Consider the following 14152-nt stretch of genomic DNA (forward strand, 5'->3'; position numbering starts at 1 on the left):
TGTAATATGGTGACCTGGAACAGAACAAGGACATGAAATAAAAACTACAGAAACTGAAATAATGCATAGACTTCAGTTAATAATAATACAATCAATATTGGTTCATTATTCCTAACAAATGTACCATACTGATATAAGATATTAATAATAGTGGAAACTGTGTGGGGTACATGAAGGGATATATGGGAACTCTGTTCTATTTGCTCCATTTTTCTATAAAATTTAAAACTGTTTAAAAAATAATTAAGCCTATCAATTTTATAAAAAGCAAATACCTCAGAAGTAGAAGAGTATAAGTAAACATGTGCCTCTAATTTTGACCACATTCATTAAAAACAAAATACCCACTTGATCCACACGGAAATTTATCTTTTGTTTTTTTTGAGATGGAGTCTCGCTCTGTTGCCTAGGCTGGAGTGCAGTGGCACGATCTTGGCTCACTGCAACCTCCACCTCCCAGTTTCAAGTGATTCTCCTACCTCAGCCTCCCGAGTAGCTGCTACTACAGGCACCCGCCACCACACTCGGCTAATTTTTTTTGTATTAGTAGAGACAGGGTTTCACCATATTGGCCAGGCTGGTCTTGAACTCCTGACCTTGTGATCTGCCCACCTCAGCCTCCCAAAGTGCTAGGATTACAGGCGTGAGCCATCGCAACCAGCAGAAATTCATCTTCAGAAAAAAATCTAAAGAACGAAAATAGATTGCAAGGATGCATAGTACAGTTTTACCAATATTAGAAAACATACAAATAAGCTAATGTATCCAAAAATAGAGAAAGAAGAGAAAAATTAAAGTTATATTCACTCAGAAGATTATTTACGTATTACAAATGACAATTTCAAGGCTATAGGAGATAGGATATGTTTATTATATAACGTAATTTTTTTTAAAAAAATACAAGTTGTAGGCCAGGCACTGTGGCTCACGCCTGTAATCCCAGCCCTTTGGGAGGCTGAAGCAGGTGGATCACCTGAGGTTGGGAGTTCGAGACCAGCCTGACCAACATGGAGAAAACCCATCCCTACTAAAATACAAAATTAGCCGGGCGTGGTGGCACATGCCCGTAATCCCGGCTACTGGGTAGGCTGAGGCAGGAAAATCACTTGAACCAGGAGGCGCAGGTTGCTGTGAGCTGAGATTGCGCCATTGCACTCCACCCTGGGCAATAAGAGCGAAACGCCATCTCAAAAAAACAGAAAAAAATTGTAGAATATGAATGCAAATTTGGGTTTTTTTTTAATCTTACATGAACCACATATACCAAAATGTTAAGCAATTAAAAACAGACAAGGCTAAACACGGTGGCTAATGTTTGTAATCCTAGCACTTTTGGGAGGCCAACGCGGGAGAATCGTTTGAGGCTGGGAGTTCAAGACCAGCCTAGGAACATAGTGAGACCCCATCTCTACCAATAATTTTAAAATTAGCTGGGTGTGATGAGTGGTGTGCATCTATAGTCCTAGCTACTCAGGAGACTGAGGTGGGAGGATCACTTGAACCCAAGAGTTCGAGATTACAGTGAGCTATGAACATGAGACTGAACTCCAGTTGGACAACAGTGAGACCCTATATCTATAAAAATAAATAAAAATTAAAAGTGAAAAACAAATACTAAGATCTTAGTAAAGATCTTACTCTTCAGTAAAGAGAAGGCTATGGTAAACTTACAACTAGTTTTTCAAATACTATGTTTTTTTTTTTTTTTTTGAGACAGAGTCTCACTCTATTGCCCAAGCTGGAGTGCAGTGGTGTGATATCAGCTCACTGCAACCTCCACCTTCTGGGTTCAAGCGATTCTCCTGCCTCAGCCTCCCAAGTAGCTAGGATTACAGGTGCCTGCCACCACGCCCAACTAATCTTTTGTACTTTTTGTAGAGACATTTTAGTAGACACAAGGTTTCACCATGTTGGCCAGGCTGGTCTCGAACTCCTGACCTCAAGTGATCCGCCCGCCTCAGCCTCCCAAAGTGCTAGGATTACAGGCATGAGCCACAGCGCCCGGCAGCCCTTGTCTACTTTTCAGTCTATTATAAATGATAATAAATAACAAGTCTCTTTTACTAAAAGCATTTAACTGAAATTACCATTTCATCTCAAATCCAGTCATGCTACATCCAGTGCTAAAAACTACAGAGGAAAAGTACACTACAACAAACACACCCTATTGCAGGGGCAGACAGAGCCTGGTATCTAAGCTGATGCCACATCCCATAAGGTCCTGTATGTGAATAACTTTTATCTGTGATTGGTAGTTTCAGATCTCAACCAAAAGGCTAACAGATTAAAAGAGTAAAGAAATTCAAAGTAGCAGCTAATGGGCAGAAAAGCATTCGTCCATTTTCCTATGCTATCAAGCCAATTTGAAGTTTTTTTTAAAAAATTACCAATATACTTCAATTACTACAAATAAAGCATACTATCACTGCGAAAAAAATAGCACTTTTGAATATAATATCAAAAGAATCATCCAAGAAAGCAAACATAAAATAATAATAAATGTGGGCCAGTTGCAGTGGCTCACCCCTGTAATCCCAGCACTGTTGGAGGCCAACGCAGGACGACAGCTTGAGCTCAGGAGTTTGAGATCAGTCTGAGCAACATAGTGAGATTCTGTCTCTACAACATCATCATCATCATCATGATCATCATCATCATCAATATGCAATGAGGATTTTTTTAAAGCAAACTCCAAAATCTAACAGGGAAAAAAACTACCAGGAAAAAATAAAATAGAGATATTGTAACATGGAATTTGTTACACTAAAACCAATAGCATAGCCAGAAAACATCCTTCACTCACACCACCACCTAACCAAAGCAAGGTCTCACTTCCCCCAAATATTTCAAACCACAAATTTACAAATTCTTTTCATCAACCTAAATTCTTTAATTTGGGTGGTCATAGACTTTTTTATTTTAATCTGATAAAACCTATGGTTGTTCTCTCTGGAAAAACACAAATGTACAAAATCTGGCACATAATTCCGAAGGTTTCACACCTCCAAAGCCAACTGTAGACTTTCAGACAATTCATGTATTCCATAGCCTAAATGTTTAATGATAACATACACAAACCCTCATTCTTAAAAAAAGATAATGAAGTGGGAAAGACCCTTCCAATTATGTAATCCATTCATTCCCAAACTATTTTTTTACAGGAATAAAAGAATGGCTACTCCATAGGCAGAGCAGCAGCCTCATTCCCAAACTATTCTAACCATCACCCACCTAAGTAGGACAAGAGATCCAAACTACCTACCTCCTCCTCCCATTTTCTAGTACGAAAATAACTCCCTAATGAAGAATTGTAGCAATGTAACAAGTACACAAGAGCAAACCGGTCCACAAAAATTTAAATGTAACATTAATTCTACCATTGTATTAATCCAAAAATAACAGCAACTGGAACCACAGCCAATCTGAGACAACACCACTGATGTAGTGAAAATAGTATCTTCTGAGTGTGGGCATGCATAGTACTAATTTTCTAGTGCTGCCAAAGCATGGTATAGCTGACAGATTTCTTAGAATAAAACTAAACTAGAGCCCTCGGTAAGTTCCAGAAACCGGCTAATTTTAGTTGTGAATACTAAATTTCAGTAATCCTTAGTAACTCAGATTATTGGTAGGTAGCCTATTCTAATACATAAATATCAGAGGTTATGGGAATGGAATAACAATAGCCCCTGAGAACTGAGGAGACAACTTGTATTTCTGGTTCATTATCCATTAGGAAAAGCTTCTGATCTAGTGAGTGTCTTGGACCATACTGAGGAAGCATTAATCTAAGCCAATAATTTTCAACAATTTTTCCACCGTGATTCTGAGTAACGGCTCACCAATAGTATAAAATTAACCTCCTAAACTGGAACCCACATACATTGCTGGTGGGAATATAAAATAGATCAACTGTTTTGGAAAACAATTCAGAATTTCCTCAAAATGTTAAACATAGGTTACCATGTAAGTCAGCAATTCCAACCCTAAGTATGAACCCAAGATAAATAAAAACCTGTCCCAAAACCTGTACACAAATGTTCACAGCAGCATTATTCACAATAGCCAAAAAGTGGAAGCAACTGAGTGGAAGCAAATGTCCATCAACTACAGGTGGATGAACGAATAAACAATAAACAAAACGTGGTATATCCATATAATCCATAAAATATTGTTTGGCCATAAAAAGGAATGAAGTACTGATTCATGCTATAACATTGATGAATCTTGAAAACACTATGGTAAATAAAAGAAGTGAGTCACAAAAGACCATATATTGTATAATTCCATTTATATGATAGGCAATTTCATAGACACAGAAAGTAGACTAGTGGCTACCTACAGCTAGGGGTGTTGAGGGAGATGGAAAGTGACTGCCATTGGGTATAGGAGGTTCTTTTAAGAACGATGAAAATGTTCTAAAATTAGATAGTGATACTGGTTGCACAAGTCTGTGAATATACTAAAAAACACTGAACTATAAACTTTAAAAGGGTGAATTTTATAATATATATCTCAATAAAGCTGTTTTTTAAAAAATCTATTCACGTGACATACAAGGTGTTTTAGGCTCCATCTTCCACCTACCTTTCCACGTATTTCAACCTCCCCACCTCCACCTCCATTTGATCTTATTCCCATGCCTCCTCTCTTTGCACCTGTGGAACTACCTACCTTCTGAGTGACACTTCCACTAATGATAGCTTCCTTTGCCACAGTCCCATTTTGTCTCGTATTATCTCATTAAACTACATACCATCTAGTATTGTTACTTTTGTTTTCATGCCTGCCCCACTTCTATTAGACTGTGAGCTCCTGAATGGCTCTTTAACTTCATATACCTAGTGCTCAGCAGTCAGTCACATGGTAGGCACTAAAATATTCTTTAATAAGCACAGGTTAGCATTCTTTCAATTGCACAGAAGACAAACCCAGCAACTTGAGTTTGAATCCCAGTGCAAGTACCTCCTAGCTTTGTGGACTTCCACATGACATAGCTTCAATTTCCTAACCAAATAATGTGGATACAGTAGACCCCCTTATCTGCAGTTTCACTTTCTGAAGTTTCAGTTACCTGTGGTCAACCATGGTCTCAAAATACAAAATGGATAATTCCAGAAATAAACAATTCATAAATTTTTAATTGTGCACCATCCTGAGTAGCGTGGTAAAATCTTGCATTGCCCGCCTCTGTCCCAACCAGAATGAAAACCATCCCTTTGTCCAGGGTGTATCCACTGTGTCTATGCTGCCTGCCCATTAGTCACTTAGTAGCTGTCTCAGTTATCAGATCGACTGTCATGGTACCACAGTGCTTGTGTTCAAGTAACCCTTATTTTACTTAATAATGACCCCAAAGTGCAAGAGTAGTGAGGCTGGCAATTCGGATATGCCAAGGAGAAGCCACTTCCTTTAAGTGAAAAGGTGAAAGTTCTCAACTTAATATGGAAAGGAAAAAATTGTATGCTGAGGTTGCTAAGATCTACAGTAAGAACAAGTCTTATATCTGTGAAATTGTTAACAGTATATTGTTATAATCGTTCAATTTTATTATTATTAATCTCTTACTGTGCCTAATTTATAAATTAAACTTTATCATAGGTATGTATATATAGGAAAAAACATAGTGTATATAGGTTTCTGTACCATCCATGGTTTCAGGCATCCACTAGGTGTTTTGGAATGTATTCCTTGCAGATAAGCAAGTACTACTATAATTGTACCTAAATGCCAGGTTATTTTAAGGCTTAGATATCATGTCTGGAAAACATCTGGCACATAGAAGGTGTCCATAAATGATGATTATTACAACAATTATTTCAATATTATTTTAATTATAATCACTAATCAACTTGTTTTACTGAAACAAATTAGAGTTGTACCAATTATTAATAAAAGGACAAAAAGCCTTCAAAAAAATCAACCAATAAGCCAGGAGACATAAAAGAACAGGAATAGTAAACTAATACTGAAGTGGTTAGTACTCAAATTCTATTGAAGATTTAAATCAAAACAATTTTTGAAGAATAGTCAACAACTCTGAACAAGACAATTCATCCACACAAAGGGGGATAAAAATACCTAAGAATAGCTTGTGACTCAGCCTGCATTCCTATAAGGGGTACAAGGGGGGCTGATAATATTTAGCCTATTGTCATCTGTCTCATATCAGAACTAATTATTACGGCAAAACTATTTACTTGACATGAATAAAAAGTACAGAGGGAAAGAAATTCAGACAGATACTTCACTTTCAAGTAAAACATCACCTCTTTGAAACAAAGACCACTTTTAAGTTTTAAAGCCATACAAGAAAACAAAAGAAAGAATAACCAGATTCTATATCATCTATATAACAAATATTTAAAACTTCCTTGAAAACAAACTTAAAAGGTAAACAAATGGGGAAAAATCACAACACATGATAAGCAGTTAATATTTTTAATGTACATAGGGCTATTAAAATAGATAACGAAAACACTAAGACCTCAAATAATCTACGAAAGAAAAAATAGAATAAAAGTAGTTAATAAATGTTAACATCACTAATAATTAAGCAAACGAGGCTACTGACAGTGGCTCATGCCTGTAATCCCAGCACTTTGGGAGGTGGAGTGGGGGCGAATCGTCTGAACTCAGGAGTTCGAGGCCAGCCTGGGAAACATGGTGTAAACCTGCCTCAATAAAAACTACAAAAAAACTCCCACTCAGCGGGAGGCTGAGGTGGGAGGATGGCTTGAGCCCAGGAGAAGGAAGTTGCAGTGAGCTGAGATGGCAGTGAGCTGAGATCCCACCACTGCACTCCAGCCTGGGCAACAGAGCCACTCTGTCTCAAAGACAAAACAAAACAAAACACTGGCCAATACCCAGGTCTAGCAAAGGTGAATTAAACTGGGTGCTTGCAGGTATAGCCCATGGGAGTATATATTGGTATTAACTCTTCGGAAGGCACTCTGAAAACATATATCAAGAGTCCCACCAACATTCGTATCCTATAAAGCAATAATTTCACTTCTGGGAATCTGTGGGAAATGTGGGAAATGCTTTAATTACAAAGATATGGCAGCATTAGTAATTATTGAAAAAAACTAAAAATGAATGTCCAAAAATAAAGGAACATACTAAGCCAAGTATCATGCTTCCACTTAAAATCAAATTCATATGATACGTGAATTAAATCTCAATAAAGCTATTTTGTGATCAAGTTCACATAACATGGAAACTGCTTATGTTCTTACAATTTAAAACTTACATTTTGATATAAATGTGCGTATTTATTATGAAAATAAAAACAGCAGCCATCAATCATCAACATTTACTAAGTGCCAAGTCCTACACTACGAGTCGTTACATGTTATGATGGTTACCTCATTATCACTGATACCATCACCAGGCCCATCCTGGAAGGGTCTCAGGCCCAGGGCCATCACCAACTGTGTGGCTGGCCCAAGATAAACCACACTTTAAAGAAGGCCTCACTAAACATTTTCATAGGCCCCTTGAGAATGTTAAAAACAAATTTGGAAATTGAGCCCAGTGGGATTATGGCTCTGTTCTACCCTACTTTCCAGCATTCTTATATAGATTATTCCGATGGTAAGATTAAAAATTAAGGGCAAAAAGGCTAATTTCCTTTCCAGTCACAGGGTAAAACAAAGACCAAAATAAGAACTATGTTAGGTTAGTTTGAAATTTCTCACTGAACCAAGTTAAAATAACAGGTAACATTAGGCACTTACACTAAGCAGAAGTCACTGTGCTAAGCACTTTATATTACATATAACAATACTAGGAACCATCTAATATTTCCCCATTTCACACATAAGGAAACAGAAGCTGAAGAGAATTAAAGTAACTTGCCCAAGATTATACAGTTATTTGGTGTCAGAGCTGGGAGCAGGAGATCTAACTTCAGAGGCTGTACTCATTCTCTATGGTTATGATGAAAATAAATGAAATTTTTATTAAAATCACATATACTTTATGTAAAATGAATATGCATTCATGAAGAAAATGATCTAAAAAATATGAAATAGTTAGTTAAATAAAACAAGTGTTTACCGTCTGGTAATAGTCCCCTAATCCACTAAATGTCTACCATAATCCACTGCTGAATAGCTCCACAAGTAAATCAATTAATGTCCTGATGTATCTATGAAATTATATTTTAAATGAACCTCTTGAAACAATACTGTACATTCTGTAAATGAAATATGCTGCCCTCTTGTAGCTGTGAAAATACATATTTCTTGATCTATTAACTGTCCAATTCTGCTCAGTTTCCTCCCTTCCTCTCCCACTTCCTCTTTGCTCTCATATCCTTTAAGACCAGTTCAGTTCCTCCTCCTCAAGAATACCTATATTCACACTTTACCTAAGAGAACTCTAACATTAGTTTCTGCACTCTACAGCTGTAGGATGTTACAAAATCCAAAAAATGAACTCAAATAAAAAATACAGTATTTCTGATGTACCTTCAACTTTAGATCTATCCACTTACAGAATTAATTATAAACATTCTTATTTTTCTACTTCACACTTGGAATCCTGTCTTCAAAATCAGCACACAGTAACCAAAACAGCATAGCACTGGTACCAAAACAGACATATAGGCCAATGGAGCAGAACAGAGACCTCAGAAATAACACCACACATCTACAACCATCTGATCTTCAACAAACAAGACAAAAACAAGCAATGGGGAAAGGATCTCCTATTCAGTAAACAGTGCTGGGAAAACTGGCTAGCCATATGCAGAAAACTGAAACTGGACCCCTCCCTTACACCTTATACAAAAATTAACTTGAGATGAATTAAAGACTTAAATATAAAACCCAAAACCATAAAACCCTAGAAGAAAACCTAGGCAATACCATTTAGGACATAGGCATCGGCAAAGACTTCATGACAAAAATGCCAAAAGCAATTGCAACAAAAGCCAAAATTGACAAATAGGATCTAATTAAACTAAAGAGCTTGTGCACAGCAAAAGAAACTATCATCAGGCTGGGTGCCGTGGCTCATGCCTATAATCCCAGCACTATAGGAGGCCGAGGTGGGAGGATCACCTGAGGTCAGGAATTCCAGACCAGCCTGGCCTGCATGGTGAAACCCTGTCTCTATTAAAAAAAAAAAAAAAATACAAAAAGGCCAGGCACGGTGGCTCACGTCTGTAATCTCAGCACTTTGGGAGGCCGAGGCAGGTAGATCACCTGAGGTCAGGAATTTGAGACCAGCCTGGACATGGCAAAACCCTATCTCTACTAAAAATACAAAAATTAGCCGGGCATGGTGGCAGGTGCCTGTAATCCCAGCTATTCGGGAGGCTGAGGCAGGAGAATCACTTGAACCTGGGAAGCTGAGGTTGCAGTGAGCCGAGATCGCACCATTGCACTCCAGCCTGGGGGACAAGAGCGAGACTCCATCTCAAAAAAAGAAAAAAAAAAAAACAGCTGGGTGTGGTGGCACATGCCTATAATCCCAGCTACTTGGGAGGCTGAGGCAAGAGAATCGCTTGAACCTGGTAGGCAGAGATTGTGGTAAGCCAAGATCGCACCACGACACTCCAGCCTGGGAGACAGAGCAAGACTCTACCTCAAAAAGAAACTACATCAGAGTGAACAGGCAACCCACAGAATGGGAGAAAATTTTTGCAATCTACCCATCTGACAAAGGTCTAATATTCATAATTTACAAGGAACTTAAACATATCTACAAGAAAAAAAACAACCCCACCAAAAAGTGGGCAAAGGATATGAATAGACACTTCTCAAAAGAAGACATTTTTGAGGCCAACAAAATTGAAAAAAGGCTCAACATCACTGATCATCAGAGAAATGCAAATCAAAACCACAATGATGGCCGAGTGCAGTGGCTCAGGCCTGTAATCCCAGCACTTTGGGAGGCCGAGGCAGGTGGCTCATCTGAGGTTAGGAGTTCGAGACCAGCCTGGCCAACATAGCAAAACCCTGTCTCTACTAAAAAGACAAAAATTGGCAGGGCATGGTGGCAAGCGCCTGTAATCCCAGCTACTTAGGAGGCTGAGGCAGAAGAATCGCTTGAACCCAGGAGGTGGAGGTTGCAGTGAGTTGGGATCGTGCCATTGCACTCCAGACTGGGCAACAAGAGTGAGACTCCGTCTCAAAAAAAAAAAAAAAAAAAAAAAACAATGAGATACCATTTCATGCCAGTCAGAATGGTGATTATTAAAAAGTCAGGAAACAATAGATGCTGGCAAGTCTGTGGCGAAATGGAACGCTTTTACACTGTTGCTGGGAATGTAAATTGGTTCAACCATAGTGGAAGATAGTATGGTGATTCCTCAAGGATCTAGAACCAGAAATACCATTTGACCCAGCAATCTCACTAATGGGTATATACCCAAAGGAATACAAATCATTCTACTATAAAGACACATGCACACGTATGTTTACTGCAGCACTATTTACAATAGCAAAGACACCAAACCAACCCAAATGCCCATCAATGATAGACTGGATAAAGAAAATGTGATACACATACACCATGGAATACTATGCAGCCATAAAAAGGAATGAGATCATGTCCTTTGCAGGGACATGGATGAAAATGGAAGCCATCATCCTCAGCAAATTAACACAGGAAGAGAAAACCAAACACCCCATGTTCTCACTCATAAGTGGGAGTTGAACATTGAGAACCCATGGACACAAAGAGGGGAACAACACACACCAGGACCTGTTGTGGGGGGGGGGGGGAATAAGGGAAGGGGACTTAGAAGACAGGTCAATAGGTGCAACAAACCACCATGGCACATGTATACCTATGTAACAAACCTGTACGTTCTGCACATATATCCTGTTGTTTTTGTTTTTTTTTAGAATAAAAAAAACAGCACACAAGAAAGTCTGCCTTTCTTCAAAAATAGTTTTTCCACAAATTTTTTCCATAAATAAATAAGGTACTAAAAAAACTTGAATCCAAAAAAAAGAAAAAGAAAAAGAAAATGCACTGTTAGATGGTAATAAATATATCACATTTTTGGTAATGTAATTCGTTTATTCTGAATCATTTCTGGAACTTGTTAATATAAATGTTTTACAAGTAAATACAATATGTAAAAATACTACTTAATGGACTAATACGTACTTTCACTCATTCACTCAACAAATATTTTTTACTGAACGCCCATATAACTTTTTTTTTTCCTTTTTTTGTTTGAGACGGAGTCTCACTCTGTCGCCTAGGCTGGAGTGCAATGGTGCGATCTCGGTTCACTGCAACCTCCGCCTCCCGGGTTCAAGGATTCTCCTGCCTCAGCCTCCTGAGTGCCTGGGACTACAGGCGCACACCACCATGCCGGGCTAATTTTTTGTATTTTTTAGTAGAGACAGGATTTCACCTTATTGGCCGGTCTCAAACTCCTGACCTCGTGATCCGCCCTCCTCGGCCTCCCAAAGTGCTGGGATTACAGGCATGAGCCATGGCACCCGGCACATAGATAACTCTTTTTTAAATGTATGAACCAAGATGACAACACCAGATAAGGCACAGGTGCTGAAGTTAAAAGGATCTTGGTTTGAAACCTGGCTATTGTACTTACTAGCTCAGAGACCTAAAGTAGTCAAACTTCAGGTTAACATTTCACTTATCTTTGTGATGGGAGGATAATAATTACTCCTAGGGCCTTAGTGAGCTTTAAATGATTATGTAAAATACTTAGCACAGCTGAGTCTAACATGCAGTTACGTGCTCGATAAATGACAACCATGGTAAACATATTTTATACTGAAGAAAGTATAGTTGAAGGAGACAGCCAATATGTGATCCTTTTGTCTTACTAAAGATGGAAATTTGTGAAACTCTACATTAAAACTAAAAATCCTAAGGTTACATAAGAAATTTTCTACTTTTTAAAAAAGATATACTAACTACATAAGGTTAAATGATTTTTTTAAATAAGAAAGAAAAAAATAAAAGCTTCTTGAAAGCTGCTGAGTTTGGGTGATGGGTACATGCTATTTTTGTGAAAATACAAATTTTTTAACACTATTAATCCAATCCCCAGAACATGCCTAACACACCTCCTCATATTCAGGAGAGATCAAGATTCTAGCCTTGAGATGTACTGAACAATGGTAACTCCCTGCTTAATAATTCTGTACAGGTCAAGTTTTCTCGGACGAGTTTACCTTTCATTATAAAGGTGGGCACTGGGAATAGTTATCAATGCATGGAAGGGTGAAAAAATGCAAGATTTTCAACTGCTTATTAATATTACATCAAAATAGCAGCAATGCACATTTTTTCCACGTTTTCAAAAACATAAAATACATCCACTTTATTTACTTTTGAAATTACAAGAGAGTCACAGGCACGGCCAAAAAAAGCTAAAGGTAAACACATCAGAATTGTCAGTATCTTTAAATTTGGAAGGACGTCATTATTAATTCGTGTAAATGTTTTATGCGATGTTTCTAGGTAGCTTTCAGGTTTTATCACTGATTAACAATATAACAAACCAGCACAGGGAGAGAGGCAATTTTTCGAAACGCTCAAGAAGCTTTAACCTACAAGAGCTTATGCTACCTAAACTGAGCTGACTAACAACATAAAATTTCAAGTCACACCTTGCCTATTTCTGAGTAAGCAAGCAAACACTAGTGAAACAAACTAGAAGCATGGAGCAAAGCAAGTCATTTCTGTGTTAACCTTAATTCCTACCATAAAGGGGTTGGCTCCATCAAAAAATATTCCTATTTCAGTATTAACACAAGTTTCAAATAAAGCACACTTGCCATTGGTAATTCTGGAGCGACAAAGCGCATAATTAATAAATCCAAATGGAGAATCTTTCTACAGAATGCAAAGCCATCTGCAGTTTCAGCCTCGGTTTACCCAGTCACTATGCATATGCAGACGTCTTTAAAAATAAATAAATAAATAAATAAACTTTATCTGGCCGGAGAGATTACATCTCTCGCTGCTTCCTGTATATCCTGGAAGTCAATAACGCTGAAGGTAAATTTAACATTTCCAACTCCGGAGGAACGCGAGCGGTGGACGCCAAGCATCCGCCCACTGTCCTCTCGTGACTCGGGCTACTTTGACGCATCGGGATGCGGCTCACCTGACATTCCGCACCAACCCTTGCCAGGAAGGAAAACCAACTCCGCCAAAATAAAATGGGTCCCGGAGGAGGCGTGCGGGTGCCCTCAGAGCTCTCTTCTGCTCACACCCCGAAAGCGAGGGGACCACACCACCCCCGACCCTCGCCGGCGTCCGCCACCTGCCAGAGGAGGCCGCGGCCAGGGACCCGGGCTCGGCCGCAAGGAAGGGGCAGCCCAGCCCAGGCCCCCTCGGCGTTTGTCCCGGCCCGGCAGCAGAGGAAGGAACTCGGGGCCGGAGGTTTCCGCCCCGCACGGCCGAGCCAGCCAGGGGCCTAGCTCGGGGGCCGCCCGTGCTCCCGAGGACCCGTCCCCGTCGTGCGGAGCGCGCAGCCGCCTCAGCCCGACCCGCGGAGCCTCCGGGCAGCGGGCGCGGCGCCCGCACCTGCCCCGCGCCTTGCGGCAGCCCCGCTAGCGGCTTCACCCACCTGGCGCCTTCGCCGCGCCTCCCGCACGTCACAGCGCGACTCAGCGCTCCTCAGCACCGGCAGCCTGGGCGCGGGCAGGTGCGGGGAGACCCTGCTCTGCCGCCGTCGCCGCCGCTGCAGCCGGCTTGGTCGTCAGGCCGCCACCCGCGAACCTGTTGCGTAGCCTGTCACGGCCGCTCAGGGCTCCGCGGGCGCCGCCTCAGCCCCACAACAACATGGCGGCCGCGGCCTCCGCAGGAAGCCGGGGGGCGGGGAGGTAGGCGCCGGCCCGGGCAGCTGACTGCCCGCCCGCTGCCGGGCACCTACTCCCCACCCTCCGGAGCCCGAAACTGCCCGGGCGTGGCTCCTCGCCCCCGGAGTTCCGGGGCACTGAACCCTGAAAGTCTGCTCCGAATCGGTCGGGCCCGAAGCGCTCCTCTCTGCCCTCGGGGAGGCCCCGAAGCCCCAGACCTGGCAGTCCTTCCTGGAGCTGCGGAGACCCACCTGGCTCCTCCTCCCCGAGGTGACATGCTGAGCTTGGGTGGTGCTTTTCCTGCCGCGGCAGACCCCGGGGTTTTGGAAAGTCCCAAGCAGTGCCTG

At 40.7% G+C, this 14152-nt stretch overlaps 1 protein-coding gene across 9 annotated transcripts in view; it reads right to left on the reverse strand.

Moving 5' to 3' along the window:
• The window catches only part of ITSN2 (intersectin 2), a 157129-nt gene extending 143323 nt beyond the window's left edge, over positions 1–13806 (reverse strand). For 6 of the 9 annotated variants that reach the window (XM_030800234.1, XM_030800233.1, XM_030800230.1 and 3 more), the window contains exon 1: positions 13574–13806. The gene's annotated coding sequence lies outside the window, so the exon portion shown is untranslated. The remainder of the gene's footprint in view (positions 1–13573) is intronic. The other 3 variants (XR_004027042.1, XM_030800231.1, XM_030800232.1) reach the window with 2 other exon arrangements.
• Between the last annotated feature and the right edge of the window lie 346 nt (positions 13807–14152).

The sequence above is a fragment of the Nomascus leucogenys genome, chromosome 19 (assembly GCF_006542625.1).
Source record: "Nomascus leucogenys isolate Asia chromosome 19, Asia_NLE_v1, whole genome shotgun sequence".
In the NCBI taxonomy this organism is placed as follows: domain Eukaryota; kingdom Metazoa; phylum Chordata; class Mammalia; order Primates; family Hylobatidae; genus Nomascus; species Nomascus leucogenys.